Below are 23,347 nucleotides of genomic sequence, written 5' to 3'. Positions count from 1 at the left end.
TGATATCCCTCGAGTAGTGTTGTGTCCCCATGATGTCCTCATCTGTGAAAGGAATAAATATCTGGTTTGTTTCCAGCAAATGATCAGATGTTCCTGGCTTGTCATTACTTTTCTGAATGATTTCTTCTTTATTTACATGTCTGGCTTTTATAGGTCTTTTTTGTATGGGATGGAACAGCCAGTATGCCTTGCTATATTTATAGTATCCGACAAGTATGCACAGAGCACATTTCTTGTCCCATTAGGGCTTCTTGGCTTATGGTATGTGGGCATATGTCTTGCTGCTGAATAGTGTCAGCAGAGAATGCTTCCCCTGGCACCATGTTTTTGAAAGCTTTTGATGGTGATCTGTTAATAAGATAAACCAGGGTGGGAACTACTACTACCCAAAATTCCATAGGTAATTTAGGGTCAAACAACATACATCTTGCCTTTCCTGCGATTGCTCTATTGTATCTCTCCGCCACATCACTTTGTTATGGAGTGTGGGGAACTGAGGATCTTTCATCTGTAACACTACAATTTTTTTTAAAGAAGTGCAAATAATCTCAGGTACTTGGTATCAATTGCCAATAGTGTATGAAAAATATTTTTTGAAAAATAATCATAATTAGAAAATTATCATTGGTTTGCGCTTTTTAGGCAGTCCAGCAAACTAAATATATCTTACCCAATAGCCCTGCACTCCAGAAGTTAAAATCTTTTAATGTGTTTTAAACTGAAATTATTCTCAACATGTTCTTCCACAGACAAACACGTCTCCAGTCTTCTTGTTGAAAGTGTTCATCCTACTCCTCGCCAAAGTCCCAAGTCCTTTTAAATTTGTTTTAATTTATCCTCTGGTTCTTTCATAGTTGAAGTGTGCTTTAGATGCACATAAATGGCAAGCTGAACTCGTCAGATTATTTTAGCCCTTGCAGTGTATGTCTTAACTTCATTTTTCTTCATGCTCATTATGCACTGCCACAATTGTTCACACTGCAGCTAGTTTTCATTGCAAATTGCCTTTTGTTATAATTCTCTTCCTTTTAGGTTTTTGATTAATGGCAACGAGTTAGCTCTGATGTCACTCACTGACATTCTGTATTTGTGCCCTGAAGTGAACTTTCTTGACATCATGAAGGCACAAGTATTTTTGTTTGCTTCAAATAAACTGCTGTTTTATGTGATCATGGCAAACTGTGTAGTCTGGACCCATAATGTGTTATTTGAGCTCTAAACAAGAATGTGTTATGATTTGAAACTCAATAATTTATTTTTACACAGAATGAACATAACACGAACAGTGACAAACCTGAATTAAGCAGAAAAAAAAAACATACAAAAAGTGTCCATAATAACAATACTAAAGGTGAATTTTTTAGTCAAGGCATTGATTCTAAATAACTTCCAACACACATGGTGCACAGTATGGAAAAAAACTTTGTAATTGTTCATACAGTGAAGAACAGATATTTTATGGACATATATGAAGGAACAGAAATTTATGCCCACCTGAAAAAAATCCTAGGAAATGACACTCAATGAGCAGGGCACACTAAGAAACATCAGACTCCTGGCTGTATGAAGAAGCATTATTGATAGCTTCCTTTAAAGACCCTCCACTATTTTATAGCTGCATTCAGATGTTAGTGAAAATGTTCTTATCTTGCAAGTGGTCCACATTACACCCATGACATGTTAGTGGCATCTACAGTTTCCTGTGTTTAACTTTTGTCTGCTCACGCTACAGGGTATAATTTTATGCTTGACCTGGACGCACCGTCCACTGCAATTATTTTAAAATCTAATTAAATCTAAATAATTACCTGTTACTATTACAATTTAGATTTTTGAAGATATCAACATATAATTTCTTTTATTGCTAAAGCATGCCAATACTTTCAATGTACAAAATCTACAGTTCTTTTATAAGCATGACTCCCATTTTTCCTACAGTATTATTGGGAATATCACTTTTAAAACTACCCAACTTTTACTTGCATAATCATTTGATGTTGCTTCATCACTGTGCAATGTAAGTTATATTATTCTTTTCTTTCTTTCTTGTTCTATACTTACCGTATTTACTCGAATCTAAGCCGCACCTGAAAAATGAGACTCTAAATCAAGGGGGAAAAAAAAAAAAAAGAAGAAGAAGAAGAAGAAGAAGAAGAAGAAGAAGAAAATCCCGAATCTAAGCCACACCTGAAATTTGAGACTCGAAATTCAAGGGGAGAGAAAAGTTTTAGGCTGCACCTCCAAACTGAAACGAAGTTGGTCCATTGTAATATAAGAGACAATTTAAGTTGAATGAATGACGATACAGCTACAGTAGGTTCGAGTCGTAAGCTTAGCAGTTAAGCTTTACTAGGTAGCCATTGCTATGCGTCACGCGCTCCGTCCGTATTTATACGGGTGCCTTTCCTTTTTCACATGCTTCGTCTGGTTTGTATTGATTGCTTATTTTCCTTTGATCTGGTAAGTGCCGTTCTCTTTGTTATAGGTGTTTACGTCACTCTAAGCTGAAAATGCATTACTGTACTGTGTCCTGAATTGTTTGTCGCATTCTGATAATGAGTGTTTATGGCCTGCCCCGCTCACGGCATGGCTTGCTTTTGTGTGCGCTACCGCCGCTTACAATTAAAAAAAGAGAGGAATCGTTTCATTAGCAAAACAATGGCAAGAGACTGCTATTTGTTGTAACTTACACTGCTGCTTTCTTTGATAATGATCAACAAGAACCAAATAATAGACTGCTTTTGATAGAAGACGTTCTGACCGAGAGTTTAGCGAAAATTTTTCTCCGTTTGAAAATCTTTGCAGACGCCTCTTTAGTACATTAAATTCTGCACAGAAATTAGAGTCATCTTAGATTTAAAAATCTAGTCAATTGCCTTGCTTCATTTCTGACTATCACTATTAGGCATAAGAATAATACGAAAATAAACATGACATGATATGTATATTCTTCCGCATTTGCTGTTGTCTCACCCTAGTTTCGTAGTTTATTAGGCAGACAGGATTTAAATGAGATAGCAGCAAACACCAAAGAATATATGGCAAAATGTTTATATTCGTATTATTCTTATTGCGAAGAGAATACTGTATGTGATTCACAATTCATGAAAGTTCCTATTAGCAACCATTTCTTCTCACAGGTTGAAAAAATTCAGAACGTAGAGTTGGCCATATTGACAAACATCCCAAACAGTCTTGCCAGTCCGATTTTCGTAGTACATTGAAATGCTGCTACATTCGAAAATGAACAATACGGAATTTCTATTTACTTCGTTGGATAATGTATAAAATGCAGTGGTCGAAACTCGGGGCGGAGAAGAAGGCTCGTCTTCCACCCTTTTTTTTTAATTTATTTACTGACGTGGAGGTTTTGGCGCCAGTATTTATCTTTGTGCCTGCAAAGCATGCCTGTGCAGCGCTACATATATTCGACGGCAGAAGTTAGTTGTGGCGGCACCTACCAACATTTTTCAGAACTTCCGCTTACTTTGCACTCGATTCTAAGTCGCAGGCGGTTTTTTGGATTACAAAAACCGGAAAAAAAGCGCGGCTTAGATTCGAGTAAATACAGTATTATTTCACACTGTAAACTTAAGTTTTCCATGCTAAAACACTTACATTCCTCTTTTGTAAAGTGTTTACTCATTACATTATGCATTTACAACGTCAGTTTCAGATTTCACTACAAAACTCCTTTGATATGAAAGTAGAACTGGTCACTGAGTAAAGTAAATAACTTTTTAGCGATTCTAGTGACTATTCATTAATTCAGTGCAAGGCTGTGTAACAGCAGCACTCTCCAAATATGGAGACTCTGATAATTACTTGCAGAGCTATTACTCAGCCTCCATAACATCATTTTGTTAGCATTTAAAATATTTTATGTCATGAGGGACAGCAGACAGCTTGCGATTCAGTTAAAAGATTGTACACAGTTCCCATTTTCTCTGACAGGGGCTGCAAATGCTTTGTGTTACCCACAAATATTTTCCTATCACTACTGGGCCCGTCTTTTATGTAACTTAATGTAATATACCGGTAGCTTTCATAATATATAATAAAAGTCTGAACGCATTGTATTCTGGCAAGCTGTGTGCGCTACACATAAACTTACATTTTGTGTTTTTGTGGGCTGTTAACTTTTGTACAGTATTTTGTGTTGACAAAAAGTATTGGAATATTGGGTTAAAGGGAGCAATCTTCAAGGTGATCAGACCCTCCATCCTATGTATATCAAACCAGTAAGAGTCCTGAGAGAGGAGTAAGAGGGTGGAGGCGGGCGAATTGCTCTGCCCAAAAACCACTGGAGGCCCTCAGTACATATTATGCGATGTGAGACGCTACCTCTACATCTGTCTGGTGTCTCTTCACCCTCCATTACAACAAGAAAACTAGCAACATGGACAGGAAAGATAATGGCGACAAGATGTAAACCAACAGCAGATATAAAAGAATACGAAGAACAAAATGTTGGGAAGGGCAGGAGACATGACAGACCACTTAGCAAGGGTGACCATGAGCCCCCCTGGGTTCGAGCAGGCAACGGGGCATTCCTCCAACTCCTCAAGAGGCTGACAAGTCCAATGTGCCTTACCTCGCAGAGAGGAGCAGAAACCACTTTTACAGGCAAAATATAAAACCAGATCAGCCGCTTTGGCACTGTCTGCCAGCATCAGAGGCAGCTTGCCAGCAAGTGTAAGGTTTCACTGTGAAGTACCAAATTGGGGCGGTCCAGTAGAATGTGGGCCATCTTCAGAAAGGCACCACATCAATGGTTAGGTCGATCCTCATGTCATACGAGGTGGCCATGGGTCAGCCAAGTGTGACCAATAAAAAGCCAACAGAACAATATTCCCTGCGAGAAGCACGAAGGGAAGACTATCGCACATGGTCATAGTCCCCCTTATTATTTGCAGTTTGTTGCAGAGACCAGGGCATACCACTCTGTGTTCCCAGCCTCCAACACTGACTGCCAATTAAGAATATCTTGTTGGCGCAAGAACAAAAGAGACAGAGCTCAAGCAATCACCACCAACTCTGCAGTGAACACACTGCACCTGTTTGGCAGATAGTATATTTCACTGTACCTTGAATGTGTGTAGGCAAAGCCGGTTCATCCGTCAACTGTAGAGCCATCAGTGTATGCCACTTCTGAACCCAGAAATCCATGAAGGCTGGTCAGGAACAGGCAGCGAAAAAACCATTGGGTCAACAGTCTTTCGGTATAAAGGATAGGTTGAGACACATCCAAGGATGATGTACACACCATGGGGGCATACACAAGTGATCCCTGACAAGAGGCAGCAGTTGGGGAATGTAGAGTTCAGAGCAGAGACACCGTATGCATACTGCAATCAAGACTCCAGTCCTGGGCCTCAGTTGTAGGCGGAGGAACACCCTATGAGGGAAAAGGATGCTGTATTTTGGATGCTCATGGGAGCAGCAAATGCATATCGCACAGTTGAGCAACAGTTGTTGGCACCTGATCTGTAGTGGAGGGACCTCGGCCTCCCCGAGTAGGTCGTTCACAGGGCTGGTCAAAAAGGCATCTTTGCAAGTCAGACCCCACAGTGGTGTACCAGGTCCAGCATCCACACGACTGAAGGCAATGCCAAGCCATGTCAGACTCCCACAAACAATCTGAAACAGAATCAGATCTTTGTCGAATCAGAGAAGTGTAGGACAGTCTGTGCCCAATTGCTGTTAATGAGGCAGCAAAGATTGTCGAGGTGTGACCAGCTAGTTTGCCTTTAAGTTGGTGAAGATGGGGAAGCCACCCCAACCAGGCATCAAAGACAAGTCCTGGAAAGAGATAACACTCCATTACATTGCCAATTGGTCGTCAAGGTGAGTTCTGGTTGTGGATGGACAGTACAAAAGCTACTGAAGGCAAAGACGCATGTCTTGGTGGCTGAAAACCGGAAGCCATGGGTGAGAGCCACGGGCTGCACCTGCAGTTGGCGTTCAGTAACACCCACAGTGGGGTAACAATAGTAAATGAGAGTGTCATCAGCAAACAGGGAGGGTAACTGTTGACCTCACAGCTACAGATAGCCCTCTGATAGCCACCAGAAGAAGGTGCACACACATTAAAGAGTCCTGTGGGAGACAGTTCTCTTGTATATGGGGGAGGGGTATTGTGAAGAGCACAAACTTGAATCTGGAAAGTTCTGCACAAAAATTACGAGTGAGCCCTGGAGACCCTATTCAGGTAGGGTAATGAGAATGTAATGATGCCATGTGGTGTCACAAGCCTTATGCAAGTCGAAGAAGACAGTAATAAGGTGTCGACACTGGACAAAAACTGACCAAACAGCAATCTCCAGGAAGACCTAATTGTCACAAGTTGAACAGCCTTGGTAGAAACTGCCCTGAGATACGGCCAAAAGATGCCAGGACTCAAGGTACCAATGGAGTTGCCAGCTCACCATATGTTTGAGCAACTTGCATAGAACACCAGTGAGAATAATTGGGAGGACGTTTATCGGGTTTCAGTACCGGGACAATTACACTTCCTCACGTCCAGGTAAAAACTCATCCCTGCTCCAAATGCGGTTGAAAATAGCAAGTACGTGACACTGGAAATCCATCCATCCATGTCTAAGAATTAGGCTGTGAATGAGGCCTGGCCCTAAACCTGAGGAATTCCCACCCACTGAATGGAGCAATACATGGCTCTACGTGAAGTGTAGTCAATGGTAAGTGAACTCATACCACCTGCTGTCTGAGGACACAAAATGCAGGCCAATACTTCTCAGGCACAGAGGCTCAAGCATAATGAAGTGTTTTGAGACAGCACAGGGGTCGGTGTAGATGCTAGGCACACCTGTGGGTGGACCAGTGTCCTCAGAGGTGTCGCACCTTTGCTCAGACATATGAAGGAAGGGCATGGCGTGAAATAGTAGCAACAAATCGTTTCCAGCTTCTTGTTTCTGTCTGTTTATCAGGTGGCAGACCTGGGCACAGAGCTGTTCAAGGACAATGAGGAGTTCCATTGATGGATGTCACCTACGGCACTGGAGAGCTTGTGTGAAACCTCTAATGGCCACAGCAATTTCTGAAGTCTCACAAGCTACTGTTTTCTGACGGAGGGAGAGGGGGGGGGGGGGGGGTGACCCAAAGGAATAGGGGATCGCTAAATCTACTGCTAATATAATGGCTGCAGTTGTGCTCTTGACAGTCACATTGATACCTCCATGTGACAGGGTGCTAAATGTGATGGCAAATGCACAGGTGTCCTCATTGTCATTATTGAGAACCCATCTGCATGAATGTCCAGGAAAGTGGTTCTAAAAGACAGATAGGACAAGCGGGAAATGAACACTGTCACGTAGGTCATATGGACTCTCCAATGGATGGGGAGGGGGCAGGGGTGGGAAATCAGGGCTGCAAATGGAAAATTCAGTGGTCAAATGAGATCCACATGCCACACCAAAGAGTGTGGAGGCACCAGTATTAAAGTGCTCTGACAGCAAAGTTTTGATAGCTTTACCACAACCAATAGTCATCATCCCACCCAAGAAAGGATTGTGGGCATTGAAGTCACTCAGGAAATGGGAGGGTGGAGTGCTGAGAAAGCAGTGCATACAACACAGTCTAATACACTCCACCATTGGAAGGAAGACGCAAGTTACACGCGGTAAAATACAGACACAGCCACAGCCTCCTAAGCTGTATCAAGTGGCATTTGCTTGTTGCTGAGTGTCCAGAACATGAGTGCAAGCTCCACCTGACACTCTTTCATAGTCAGCACAATACTTAAAATAGCCCTAATAACTGCAGAGGGTAAGGGTTTGCAATGCTGGGAACCGCATTTCCTGGCGGGCAATTCAGAAAGCTCACTGTAGCTCAGCCAGGTCGTGGAAACAACCGCTACAGTAGTTCAACGAGCAGGTCACACTATCGGCATCCTAAGGGATGTGAAAGAACTAAGGATGTAGGTCATGCCTCAGTGTCACCTGCTGCTACTGGCTGGAAAGATATAGCACCAATACACAACAGTTCTGAAGCAGGTCAGGTGTGGGATCTGGTGCCACAGGGGCCACAAGAAACTGTGCCTCAGGTACAAAGTCAGAATGCGTGGGGTAAAGTGGCATGGGGATCACTGGAACCTCATCGGTCTTCGAGATATTTTTGACCCTCTTCTCCTTGGATGATTTCAATGTCTGCAAGCGTTAGTCTGCCTTAGTTTCAGTGACAGAGGAGTAATATAAAGTCCTACGACCAGCAAGCTGAGGCTCCTTCAGCCACTGGCTAATATCCAGTTGCAGATCGGTGGGAAGTGTCCCAAGGAATCCCTCCCTGGTGACACACACCAAAAGAGGTTATCGCCTCGCTGGCTTGGAGGTTGGGGATCGATGTCCCCGGTGGGTGGGAGTCAACGCTCGCACAGTGAGTGGGGGTAAACAGTAGGAGGAGGGGGGAAGGGTAACCAACAGGGGAGAGAGTGTAGTCATGCAGCCCTGAGGCCCCGACTTAGAAGGCACAACGGGGAAGGGTACTGCTGCTACAGAGATTGACGTTGTCATAGTCATAGCACACATCTTCCTCATATCAATAGGAAGCAAATGATCATATTTATTCACTGCCTTCTGATATGTGACTCGCCCAAGGATATTGTATTATTGGATTTTCTTTTCTCTTTGGAACTGGTGCAGTCTGGTGAACAGGGCAAATGGTACTTCCTGCAGATGACACACAATGGGGAGGGGTGAGAGGGTGGGGTGGGGAGTGGGGGTGAGGGGGAGAAAGGGACACAAGGAGCATTTGTGTGCAAATGACAACCACAATCCTTACAGACAGAACTGACATTACAACGTGAAGACATGTGCCCATGCATTTGAAGCACATCATGGGAGGTGAAACTCACAGTTTCATGTCACATCCATACGCCATCAGCTTGACTGTTTCAGGTTACTAGTTGCCTTCAAAGGCAAAGATGAAGGCCCCAGTATCAACTGTATTGTCCGTTGGCCCTCTCTGGACAGGATGAACAAAATGCAAACCATATCGCTCTAAAATGGAATGTAAACGGTCTGTAAAAGGAGGTGGTCGTGGAAGATGATTCCTTGTACCACAGTGAGACTGTGTGTGTGTGTGTGTGTGTGTGTGTGTGTGTGTGTGTGTGTGTGTGTGTGTGTGTGTGTGTGTCCTCAAGGTGTTCAACGGAGAATACTGGCTTTGTTGACAAAAAGGACTCCTCTCCCCCACATTGGTCCTAGAACAAACTAAGTATTGTGGGGAGCATTTCTCCCTTGTCCCTTAGCTCTACATTCCTCCCATGGCATAGTCAGAAAAGGAAACATTGTGTGGTCATATCTCTCTGCAATGTATCAGAAGAGATTGCTGGGGCTGTGTTGTCATCAGTGAAAGAAAGTTCGAGCCACTTCATTTGTAAGTCATCTGTCTCGGTACCACCTACTCTGAATGGGGGCTCTTCCCACAGGTGCCACCCAACCACAGCAATGGCAACATGGCTGGTTAACCGTTGCCCAGAGCCCTGTGCTCCAGACACAACAGGATATACTCTTTGGCATGAATGGGAGTTTACAGCTCAGGGACCCATGTGATCCCTGTATGGACAGGGGCCTGCCACTGTGCAGGTAGTTGACACTTTGCAAACTTTGAATTTATGAATGCTGTTTAAGTGTTGAAAAACAATCACAAGTGAAAAAAGTTACAAGCAACTTTGTTTTTAGGGCAACCCCAGCTGTGGATGTACATTGTGTGGATTGAAAATTGCAAACAGCTGTACGTAAGATTCTTTATTTGGACCCACAGGCGCTTTCACAGCTTAGAGCCAAATATTCAGGTGGATATCTGAATACAAAAGGGAAATAGCAATTAAAAACAGAATTTTTCCCGATCACTAATAGTGACAATAACAAATAAACACATTACATACATTAAATTACATAAAACACATTACATCATATAAGACCAAAAAGTGGAGATGGGTAGAAGACCATCATTCACTGTCCAAATAATAGCAATCTGCCAAACAAGCATAATGCCAAATTATAAAGCTACACTGAATAGTGCCATCAGCATTCCCCAAAAATCGAGATGGAACCTTCAACATAATAAACCAAATGTAAGAACCATGGCATGTACCCTCAGTAATCACATCCTCCATGTTGGCAAAATTTACCAAAATCCAGGAACAATATCTCATTGCACCATACAAGCTCCAGCAATGTCATGTTAATACTGAGCCTGTAGGAACCAACTGTGATGTATCCCAGTGTGGTACATGCTCATTGGCCAGGCATATGCTGCGTCACCACAGTGTAGGGCAAGAACCTCGCGTTAGCCCCATCCTGCAAGCTCATGTCCAGAGAGGGACAGTTGGGTAACTTTGTTACAAAACCGAGTTCTTTATAACAGTAAATGATGACAATCCAACATTACATAGTCACCACTTGACACAATCCCAACCCTACTGACCTACAAGGCGTAACTAAAATACATCTGAAGCAATATAGCAAGTTTAACATCATGCTAATAATACAACATAATTTACAGGAATGAAACAAAACACACACACACACACACACACACACACACACACACACACACACTTACAGCAAAGCCACTCAAACTTTAAGCCAACAATTTAAAAAACTTAAGTAGCAACAGATTAAAGTCAGTACATAGGAACCGCGAAACAAATTACTGTGGTCCACCCAACAAAAACAATCTACATCAAGGCCTTATGGACCTGTAAAAACTAGTGTTGATATAGATTGTTTTTAATGAGTTGACTTATCCATCCCCATTAGTAATTTGCTTGCGGTTCCTAACTTTAATTCCCTGCTGCTTATGTTTCTTAACTTGTTGCTACATGTGTGGGTGGCTTTTCCTAGGCTGGGGCAGGGATGTTTTTTAGATCGATACTTGTATATTTTATATTATTAACATGCTACACTTGCTGTATTGGTTAAAATGTCTGTTCGGTTATGCCTTCTTGTTAAGTCAACAGGGTATGAAATGGTGTCCAGTGGTAACTATTTTGGTAAATTTTGTCAATGTGGAGAATGTGGCTTTTGAAGGTACATTCCACAGTTTTTACATTACGTCTGCTTATACTGCTAGATTATGGCTCTATTTTTGGGAGATCCTGATGACATCATTCAGCCCCTCTATAATTTGGCAGTGTGCTCACTTGCTGGAATACTGTTATTTGGACAGTGAATGTTGGGTCTTCATTCTCCCCAAATTTGGGTCACATGCAACAGTTTGTCAGTATTTATTTGTTATTGCTGTTACTAATGATTGGGGAAACACTCTGGTTTTTAACCGATATTGACATACCCACATGAAGCTCTAAGCTACGAAACCAGTCGTGGTCCTAAATAAAGGCTCTTTGACACAGCTGTTTGCAGTTTTCATTCCACAAGAAGTGGAAAAAGTTCTAACATTTGCAACTTATTGTTCATTTCAGTTATAATACAGGATGAATGCAGCAGAGGCAGCTGAAAACCTTTGTACCATATGTGAGGGACAGTGAGTTTGCACAGAACACACGAGAAAAGAACTTTCTTGTCTGAAGAAAGATTATTCTGGACTGAATGATTTCCACATTCAGGAAGTTTCAATAACTGATAAACTGCAACCATTTAATTGCCTTGTAACATTTCCATTCAATAAGTTAACATCTCTTGTGTAGGAGTACTGCATGTTCTAACTCAAAGCAATAAAAATCAAAGGGGTGATTACTACTGCATTTTGGTTTGAAAGTTATCAGTTCACTCATTAAGCATTCTTATGTAATATTGTTACTGATTATGAATTATGATGTCATTACGTTAACTTCTTAAGAAGAAATTAGCAGCCAACTTCTAACAAAAAGAGACACACTTGAGCAAAGGTTACCGTATTTACTCGAATCTAAGCCGAACTCGAATCTAAGCCGCACCTGAAAAATGAGACTCGAAATAAAGGGAAAAAAAAAAAAATTCCCGAATCTAAGCCGCACCTGAAATTTGAGACTCGAAATTCAAGGGGAGGGAAAAGTTGTAGGCCGCACCTCCAAATCGAAACAAAGTTGGTCCATTGTAATATGAGACACAATTTAGGCCGAATGAATGACGATACAGCTACAGTAGTTTGGTTCGAGTCGTAAGCTTAGCAGTTAAGCTTTACCATGTAGCTATTGCTATGCGTCAGGCGCTCCGTTCGTATTTATACGGGTGCCCTTCCTTTTTCACGTGCTTCGTCTGGTTTGAATCGATTGCTTATTTTGCTTTGATCTGATAAGTGCCGTAAGGAATCGTCTCATTAGCGAAACAATGACAAGAGACTGCTATTTATTGTTACTTACACTGCTGCTTTCTTTGATAATGATCAACAAGAATCAAATAATAGTCTGCGTATGATAGAACATGTTCTGAACGAGAGTTGGGCGAAAATTTTTCTCCGTTTGAAAAGCTTTGCGGCCGCTTCTTTATTACATCAAATTCTGCACAGAAATTAGTCATCTTAGATTTAAAAATCTAGTCACTTGCCGTGCTTCATTTCTGACTGTATCACTATTAGCCATAAGAATAATACGAATATAAACAGGACACGATACGTACATTCTTCCGCGTTTGCTGTTTTTTCACTCTACTCTAGTATCGTAGTTTATTTGGCAGACAGGATTTAAATGAGATAGCAGCAAACACGAAAGAATACATGGCAAAATGTTTATATTCATATTATTCTTATGGTGAAGAGAATACTGTATGTGATTCAAATTTCATCAGGTTCCTATTAGCAACCATCTCTTCTCACAGATAGGAAAAAATTCAGAACGTAGAGTTGGCCATATTGACAAACATCCCAAACAGTCTTGCCAGTCAGATTTTCATAGTACACTGAAATTGTGCTACATTCGAAGATGAACAATACGGAATTTGTATTTACTTCTTTGGATAATGTACGAAAATGCAGTGGTCGAAACTCGGGGCGGAGAAAAAAGCTCGTCTTCCACCTTTTTTTAAAAATTTATTTCCTGACGCAGAGGTTTTGGCGCCAGTATTTATCTTTGTGCCTACAAAGCATGCATGCGTAGCGCTACATATATTCGACGGCAGAAGTTAGTTGTGGCGGCACCCACCAACATTTTTCAGAACTTCCGCGTGCTTTGCACTCGATTCTAAGCCGCAGGCGGTTTTTTGGATTACAAAAACCGGAAAAAAGTACGGCTTAGATTCGAGTAAATACTTTAGGTTAACATAATATTGTGCACCACATGGCTCAAAAAGGCTGTTGTGCACTATGAACTCCTTCCCAGACGTGTGTCCATTGCAGCTGGTATCTGTTGCAATCAAATGAAATACCTTTCAAAAAACTATCCAGGAGGTTGTTTGGAAAGTCATTCTTTATGCACTTATTCCAGCCTTACGCCCTCAATTTTTACTTTTCCCACTTCTTATCAAATAACTGCCAAGGAAATTTGTTTTTGGGCAAAAGGTTTGACAACATCTTTACCTCAGAACATGTAGGTGTCTACCAGCATGGGATCAGTAAACTACCGTATTTACTCGAATCTAAGCCGCACTCAAATCTAAGCCGCACCTGAAAAATGAGACTCGAAATCAAGGAAATAAATTTTCCCGAATCTAAGCCGCACCTGAAATTTGAGACTCTAAATTCAAGGGGAGAGAGAAGTTATAGGCCGCATCTCCAAATCGAAACAAAGTTGGTCCATTGTAATATGAGACACAATTTAGGTCGAATGAATGACGATACAGTTACAGTAGTTTGGTTTGAGTCGTAAGCTTAGCAGTTAAGCTTTACCAGGTAGCCATTGCTATGCGTCAGGCGCTCCGTCCGTATTTATACGGGTACCCTTCCTTTTCCACGTGCCTCGTCTTGTTTGAATTGATTGCTTATTTTTTTTTTTATTGATCTATTAAGCGCAGTTTTCTTTGTTATAGGTGTTTACATCACTAAGCTGAAAATGCATTACTGTACTGTGTCATGCATTGTTTGTCGCATTCTGATAGTGCGTGTTTACGGCCTGTCCGCTGCTCGCGGCATGGCTTGCTTTTGTGCGTGCTACCGCCGCTTACAATAAAAAAAAGGAAAGAAAAGAGGAATCGTCTCATTAGCGAAACAATGGCAAGAAACTGCTGTTTGTTGTTACTTACACTGCTGCTTTCTTTGATAATGATCAACAAGAACCAAATAATAGACTGCGTATGACAGAAGATGTTCTGAACAAGAGTTTAGCGAAAATTTTTCTCCATTTGAAAATCTTTGCAGGCGCCTCTTTACTACATTACATTCTACACAGAAATTAGAGTCATCTTAGATTTAAAAATCTAGTCAATTGCCGTGCTTCATTTCTGACTGTATCACTATTAAGCATAAGAATAATACGAATATAAACATGACATGATATGTATATTCCTCCGCGTTTGCTGTTGTCTCACTCTAGTTTCGTAGTTTATTAGGCAGACAGGACTTAAATGAGATAGCAGCCAACATGAAACAATACATGGCAAAATGTTTATATTCGTATTATTCTTATGGTGACGAGAATACTGCATGTGATTCACAATTTGTAAAAGTTCCTAATAGCAACCAACTCGTCTCACAGATAGGAAAAAAATTCAGAACGTAGAGTTGGCCATACTGACAAACATCCCAAACAGTCTTGCCAGTCGGATTTTCGTAGTACATTGAAATGCTGCTACATTCGAAGATGAACAATACGGAATTCGTATTTACTTCGTTGGATAATGTATAAAAATGCAGTGGTCGAAACTTGGGGCGGAGAAAAAAGCTCGTCTTCCACCTTTTTTTAAAAATTTATTTCCTGACGCAGAGGTTTTGGCGCCAGTATTTATCTTTGTGCCTACAAAGCATGCCTGTGTGGCGCTACATATATTCGACGGCAGAAGTAAGCTGTGGCGGCACCCACCAACATTTTTCAGAACTTCCGCTTGCTTTGCACTCGATTCTAAGCCGCAGGCGGTTTTTTGGATTACAAAAACCGGAAAAAAAGTGCGGCTTAGATTCGAGTAAGTACGGTATCTGAGCAGTGTCAGACTGCTTTAGATAACACAATAGACTATATTGACAATTTTCCTCTGACACTTACCATTGCATTCAATAAATTAATGGAAAACTATTAAAACATGCACTGTACCAGCGCACATGAAATACAGCTTACCACGATAACCACACAACAAGTATCTATTGCAATAAAATGAAGTGTTTGTAACATGAGCATGCCTATATTGTCTTTAATTAGTGAGATATTACAGACTTTGAGCTTCAAAACAGTCTGCGTTTATTTGCTGTCCTGTGTTACAGTCAGTTGATACAGAAATGGGACACTTTATAGAGATAAATGTGTGTAGTCACAAGAAACAAAATTTATGTCCAGGAGAAGTGGATGGAGGCATTATCAATGTGCAATATCTTAGGTTCTTCACCATTATGCTACAAAATACTGGAAGTAGCAAAATGGCTTTTGAGGGAGATTGTTTCCTAATATTTCCTTACTGATTTTTGGTGTGGTTTCTTGTATGTCTGTAACAGAACAGCCAAAAATCTGGCTTTCAGCAGGACTGGAACTGCAAGCCACAGCAGTCTTCACTTCACCGACAGCCATGTTACCTCTACATCTACATCTACATGACTACTCTGCAATTCACATTTAAGTGCTTGGCAGAGGGTTCATCGAACCACAATCATACTATCTCTCTACCATTCCACTCCCGAACAGCGTGCGGGAGAAACGAACACCTAAACCTTTCTGTTCGAGCTCTGATTTCTCTTATTTTATTTTGATGATCATTCCTACCTATATAGGTGGGGCTCAACAAAATATTTTCACATTCGGAAGAGAAAGTTGGTGACTGAAATTTCGTAAATAGATCTCGCCGCGATGAAAAACGTCTTTGCTTTAATGACTTCCATCCCAACTCGAGTATCATATCTGCCAAACTCTCTCCCCTATTATGTGATAATACAAAACGAGCTGCCCTTTTTTGCACCCTTTCGATGCCCTCCGTCAATCCCACATGGTAAGGATCCCACACCGCGCAGCAATATTCTAACAGAGGACGAACGAGTGTAGTGTAAGCTGTCTCTTTAGTGGACTTGTTGCATCTTCTAAGTGTCCTGCCAATGAAACGCAACCTTTGGCTCAGAGCTAGCAAAGAGCTGCAGTATTCATCACTCACTTGTTGCCTCAGTGGTCACTAGGACAAATGAACTGCAATGTGGAAGATGAGATTAGCTGCAAATTTTGCGTGTAATGACTTTAGTGGACTCAAGACCATGAACTGATAATTTTGACACACCTTGAGTGAAAAACCACAAAGATTTTTCAACAGAAATCACATTAAAAAAAATCAAGTGAATTTAATAGGATTATTCTGTACCACCCAGAAAGAACTCATCAGGCAGTGAGTTGGCAAACGTATCCTGTTGTGTTGCCATGATTCAATTACCCTACAAGGAGTACCAGTATCAGCCAATGTGTTGTTCAGAACTGCTATAGCTCGCATCTCAGACACTGCTGCCAAGGGTCGGAATAACCGAAGAGTATGTCACTGAATTTTATTCCAATTTCTGTAACTAGGTTAAGGGCATAGAGTGTAGTTACTAATAATAGTCAGATGCACCAACTGCAAACTAAATACAATAAATCAATAACTGTTACATTTTTTTCTTTTTTTCTGTCTTACTGCAAACTTGAAGGTTCTTTCGCCATACGGGATTCACATTTCTGGGGCATTCCTGTGGTTATACTTTAAACATTATGGACAGGTAACACATTTTGGTCGTTATAGACTTTGCAACAATTTTCTTATGAAAACTGTCATTTGTACTACCCCAAAACAAAGAAACACGAACAAAACGATAACACAGCACTGGTTGCACAACATGAGCACACAGAGACTTCATAAGCTACCAGTAACAAAGTTCCAAATCAAGAAAGTTTACTGTGCATGGAAACCATTTAGCAGGCTCAAAACGGAGCGGAGAAAATCCAACAAGCTGACATTAAAGGAGAAGCAGCTGTCTCCAGAAAGTGGCACAAGAAACACAGAACACTTGACAGTAATATGTGGAATATGTCATCTTTAAGCAAAATTGTCATTCAGTCTCAATACCAAAAGACAAATATCATCTACTCATAATGTTTGCAATATTACTACTATTGATGCTTTGTCAACAACAGCAAAAAGTGTCAATGGTGAAGAGCTTTTCAGCTTGCAGTACATTTAAGACAGAGAATCAAGCTGAGCATAGTGCTGATTTTCTACGCAGTGCATCATGGTTATTACAGTTTGTTGTCAATTTAGTCCCACAGTTTCATATGAATAACACCTCTAGACTAAGACAACATTCATATGAGAAGTATTGAGCTGTAATGCAACAGCTGTAGTATTATGTGCAGTGGAAATGAGCCACAGAAAAGTTCATAAAATCTGCTTCAGTAATTATGGCAGTATGTTACTTGTAGGGACCGGAAGAATTTGCATTTTTCAATAAATGCGAAATAGATGCAAATTCTCCCTCAAAGTACAAAAATGCGAAATTACTTGACAGACACTACTTCATAGCGACTTGTATCCACATGAAGTATTTTATCAGAGATAGTTTGAAATAGCTTTACTTCTGCATATAAATATTGAAAACTTACCAATTTTCAGTTAGTGGTATTTTACATCTTCTGGCAAAGCCCAACTTGGAGAGATTGCAAAATAAAAAGTGTATGAACACAATGATGTATCAATGTCCTCCATGATCTAGTGCCATGCCACTTGTGACCGTTGGATAGTCAAAGATACATGCTGTGTACTGTAATGTAGTACTCAGCTGTCAGACCTACCATGTTATAACAAAGAAATGCCTAAAACTCAAATGATTGTATAATGCGGATACTTTTAACGTGGCAAAGTATATTTCAGATGTTTTGAATTGTGGTTGCATCAAATACCACTAGAGGTCGGGCATGAACTACGCCATTAAACAATACTCATCTCAACAAGCAATTGCATGATAGCCTTTTTCTGTGCATTGCATCTTGTTTTCTTTTATTATTTTGAAATATGCGACATGACTAATCCTGGTCCATAACAGATTTTTATTACAACATTTACAACACCAGAAGAAATCTGTGATCCCTGCAACAATGTGTCAGTTCTGTCGTAGGCTGCTCCTCTCCCCACTGGCATTCAAAATTCTAATTTTTTTATGCTCGTGGCCATCTGTCACTACACCGTACAGTGACCACACTCTGCACTAACATTAAAATAAGAAATGAAATGAGTGTATGGCATGATTGGCTGGGAGGCCCCATCCGGGAAAGTTCAGCCACCGAGTGCAAGTCTTATTTCAGTTGATGCCACATTGGGCAACTTCCGCACCGGTGATGAGGATGAAATGATGAGGACAGCACAACACCCAGTACCCGAGCAGAGAAAATCTCCAACCTGGCCGGGAATTGAACCCATGCCAGCTTGCATGGGAGGCGAGCATGTTACCACCCAGCTAAGCAGATGGACATTAAAGTAAGAGTTACCATATGTTCGGTTCTCCTTGTAAGCTAAATGCCTTGTCAGTTTTATCTGTGGCATTGTCAAGCATGGGTTGCACAGCTATGAATACCCACGTAAGATTTAAATTAATAGTCTGCTGATTTTGTAATCAATGAATTGGGCGGAAAAAGACAGATAACATCCAGAAACACCTTATGCTGGAGACACAGCCAGTTCACTGATGGTAAAATGCTGCTGCTGTTCAACATAGCAATCATTTTCAAAAACAGACAAATGAAGAAAAGGTCATTTTGGAAGAAAAAGGTGTTCAAGGTTTTGGAAAAGCAAACATTTGCATCAAAAAGTTCCCAATCAGGACTTTTTTTTAACAACCAGTTTCAAAGAACTAAGATTTTCTTTGTCTTCACTCATGTAGAACGACAACCTTTGAATTTATGCATCTAATCAATTTTTAAAAAATTAGATGTGAATTTTGAAAAATCTATAATTTTGCAAAAAATGCTGCAAATTTTACGAATAACAGATGCTGCATTTTCCTGTCCCTAGTTATTTCTCATCCATATCAATAATATGGCAAGCCACATGGTATCACAGTACGGACATATGGTTATCTAAATTACAAGTCCCGTGCATAAAATGTTAAAAACAGAGTACAAAAATTCTACCCAACAAACAGCTTTCTACATAAATAAGGAGCAAAAGTGTTACACTATTCTAATGAATTTAAAATTTATACGAGTGTTTTGAAATTTGTCTGGGTTTAATTTACTTCAAAGATGAGTGCAGACTCCAGCAAACGAAAATTCAGGACAAGCACAAGCCTTTTTTGTTGGTGCAATGGTAGATGAAATTTCTTTACAAAACTTTAATATCTGCAGGTTTGTATGAGGGTAAGGAACTTGCAGATGTCTATCTAAGAACCTTATTCATCAAAAATCTATCAACTCCTACTCATTACTCCACCTCTTCTGAACTCACATAGGACCTGAAGAGAAGATATTGTATAAACCTGCCCCGAGTGAAAAACGCAGAACTTTAAAGCAAGCTCACCCCAGGAAAATACAGTTGGAGGCTTGAAATCTTGAGCAAAATGTCAATTTGACCCACAGATACTGGCAGACGGGGAAAAAAATAAAATAAAATAAAAAAATTAAAAAATCAACTAATCAAATTAAACAACAAAATGAAAACAACAGAAATAAGAACAAAACATACTATGCTGCAGCATATAATATTCTCACCACGAGACTAAGAACATCTCGGCAACAACACAGGACAGCAAGTAAACACAGACCATATGAAAGCCCAAATTCAGTAATATCTTACTAATTCTCGATGATATAGATATGTTTGTGTTACAGATACTTTATTTTATTAAAATAGGCTTTTGCCTAAGGTTGTAGTGGTATGTAGTACAAGGTGTATCAAAAAGAATCATCCAATTTGCAAGTCTGTATTTCAGAAATTAAGAAGCATATACGATGAATTTTGTTTGTTGATGAGTAGGAAATTCAGAAAGTTTTTTTCATACCTTTTCATAGCTATTCAATATGCACCCCTTGAGATGCATTGCACATGTCAATGCAGCATTCATATTCTTCCCACATAGCAGCGAGAATGTCTTTACTTACAGCTACCACAGCCGCTGTTGTGTGATGTCGCATTCATTCACTGTTGTTGGTAACGGACACACATAAACAGAGTCTTTTATATGCCCCTTCAAGAAATAATCACATATAGTCAGGTCTGGCGACCTTTGAGGCCAGTAATGTAAGGCTGAATCATTTGGTCCAGTGTGACCAATCTATCGCACAGTAATCCTTTGATTTGAAAATTATTGCACTTCCAGATATCAGTGTGACAGTGCCCCATCCTGTTGGTAAATGAAGTTGTTCGAATCAGTCTCGAACGATGGGGAAAGAAAGTTCTCCAGCATATTGAGATATGTGCTTCCTGTAACAGTGTTCTCAGCAAAGAAAAATGGACCATATGCCTTTCCCCATGAAACTACACAAAACATTTAATTTTAGAGAGCCCCTCTCATGTTTTACAACTTCAGGCAGTTGTTCCATACCCCATGTTCTCACATTATGGTGGTTCACCTTTCCATTTAAATGGAATTTTGCCTCTTCACTGAACACTAAGCATGGTAGAAAACTTATCCTCCATCTTGCCAAGAATGAAATTACAGAACTCCACACATTTTTGTTTGTGTTTGTCACCTTCACATAGATCTTGCAGTAGCTGAATTTTGTATAATTTCAGATGTAAACACTGACACAACACATACCAGACGGACATCTGGGGCATGTTGATCTGTCGAGCTGCATGGCAAACGAATTTCTGCGGACTCCTTGTGAAACTATGGCGGATGGTTCAATGTCTGTTTCAGACACTTGGGGATGGCCCTGTGATTTGCATTTACACAAACAACCTGTTTCTCAAAACTGTTCATGCCATTGTCTAATGCTCTGTGCTGTAGGAGGATCCACACCATACCTAGTACAAAAGTCATGCTGCACAGTTGTTACTGAGCTGCATTGTGCAAAATATAGAATACAAAACGCTTTCTGTTGACCTGACACCATTTTTACTAGAACTGAAGTGGGTGCACACTGCTGCTACCTAGTGGGAACCATGTAAAACTTTGAGAGTTTGCTCCTTCCAACAGTACATTGTTCACGCACATATCTCAAATAATAGTTATTATTTTTTTTTAATCAGATGATTCTTTTTGATACACCCTGCATTTAATTGTATTGGTACAGTGAATATGTTCTAGTGTTTTCTATTAATTTACTGAACACAACAGTGAACATCAGAGACAAATTAATCATCAGCAATAATTCTTTTTCATTATCTAAAACAATCTGACACTGCTCAGGTTTTTTACCAATCCCATGTCAGCAGAAATCTACAGGTTCTGACATAATAGTCTCAGTTCATCAAATATTTCAGTTATTGAGATGTCCTGAAAGTAGAAAATTATTAGTTCCAGAACACTCTTCAAGCAAAAAAACCTTTTCTGACATGTTTTGCACAAAAGCACTATCTCCTGTGGTGTCACAAGGCTTAGGCCTGTCCCACCCCTCATTAAATCGACCAAGACTTATACGAATAATTGTAAGAACAGTTATTATTATTATGTTCTTTAAGTTTGTTTTTGGGTTTTCAGAAATACTGTGGGAAGAAAGTTTATTTATGTTGCAGATAACGTGGAAGACATTGCCCAACGATCACCACGAAAGTTCGACGTAGCGGCAAGTGGGCAAGGAATAAAACGAATGCTGCAAACTACCACGAGCCATGGAAGAGCCTGGGCCGCGAGGGCGTCGAGCTTCCTAGGTCGTTGTTGGACAACGTCAAAGGAAGAGATATTCTGCTTTCTCCTTGTAAACAGATCGATCGAGTCTTGAAAGGTTCATGTAAAACATATAGACAGGTGACACATTAGGTGGGACCCAAGGCCTGTAATAGTTCCACAGCTATTAAAAAGTTGTTAAATGGCAAAACCAATAGTTCATCATTTATATAGATAAAAAGTAGTAAAGATATAGGAAAGGAAGAGTTGCAGTGTCAGAACAAAAAGTGATACATCGCTCAGCAACGAAGAAGAACGTAAACAGCGGGCGTTATGTGGTGAAAACAAATCAACTGATAAAATAGTAAGTCTGTAATTAAGCATAAAGCCACATACGACTGCACTCCACAAACACAATACTAAAGTTAGAGCTGCCTCCACTGATGTATTAAACCAAAGCAAGCAATATGTTGTAAATGTTAGTCCTTTTTCCACATCCAAGTATTTTACAACATTTAAACAATGTTCATAAGTATGTTAAATCAAATGTGTAACTGCAAAATAAATACTATAACATCAAATAAGAAAATCATTTATGATAAACTCATCCACAGCACCATGCCATGGTCACCTGGTTGGACTGCACCTGACATGAGACAGCTTGTAGTCAGTAGCTGATGGTCACAATAGAGTGAGGAAACTATCAAAGTGTGGACTGTTCTGAACTTTATGTAGCTATGAAATTGCTTTGGCGAATTGTTTCTGGAAGTTTTTGTATTACTGCTGAGTTAAAAAGTAAAGCGAATTATCTTTGAAGTTCCATCAGACTGAAAACTTTAGCAGACAGTCGAAAATCAATTTAAAAAATAGAGGAAGGAGTGGACCAACTCATAGCTTTGTGTTTATATCATGTGATGTTTACCACTACATCACCAGCTCATAGGCACTGTCACAAACTGAGAAGAAGACAATTTTTTCTGGCACTCCCTCATCGTACAGTGTTACCAAATCGTGCATATGGCCAGATTTAGAATTCTAAGGGGTGGCTGCCTAAAGTGAATGACTAAGTTAGTCTCTGCAGCGCCTGGCCGGCAGCCAGGTTTTACACCTAAGGTTGTACCTTACTTTCATACTCTCTTTTCGCGTATCTTTATCACATTAAGAAGATAGCAGTTTTCTTATATTCTACAAAAGAAATTTTTGTAGTTTTTCATAAAGTTTACAAATTTCTCTCCACAAAATTGGCAAACATGCAAAACCAGACAATATAATAAAAAATGAAGAACACACATAAATGATGGTTATATTCATGCAAGCGTTTGGAGACAGTGGCTTCAGAAGGAAGGGAAAAGAATAGGGGTAAATGAACATGACTGAAATACAATGTATTTCATCAAGTAGTAGACAACCGTATGAATTATAAGTGCTTATATTTGGTATTATCAAGTACTACTTGATGAAATATTTTGTACTGATTTTCTAAGATTTTGATTTGAGGATCGCTGCTTGCCAAAATGCATGATCAGAAATAAAATGT

At 40.2% G+C, this 23,347-nt stretch overlaps 1 protein-coding gene across 3 annotated transcripts in view; it reads right to left on the bottom strand.

The window, feature by feature from the left end:
• Nucleotides 1-23,347, bottom strand: part of LOC126175027 (dipeptidyl peptidase 3) — a 134,010-nt gene that overhangs the window by 100,692 nt on the left and 9,971 nt on the right. The window lies entirely within an intron of this gene.

Source organism: Schistocerca cancellata, chromosome 1, assembly GCF_023864275.1.
Source record: "Schistocerca cancellata isolate TAMUIC-IGC-003103 chromosome 1, iqSchCanc2.1, whole genome shotgun sequence".
Classification (NCBI taxonomy): Eukaryota; Metazoa; Arthropoda; class Insecta; order Orthoptera; family Acrididae; genus Schistocerca; species Schistocerca cancellata.
The sequence above is the reverse complement of the archived record's forward strand: the minus strand, read 5'-3'. Positions and strand labels throughout refer to the sequence as shown.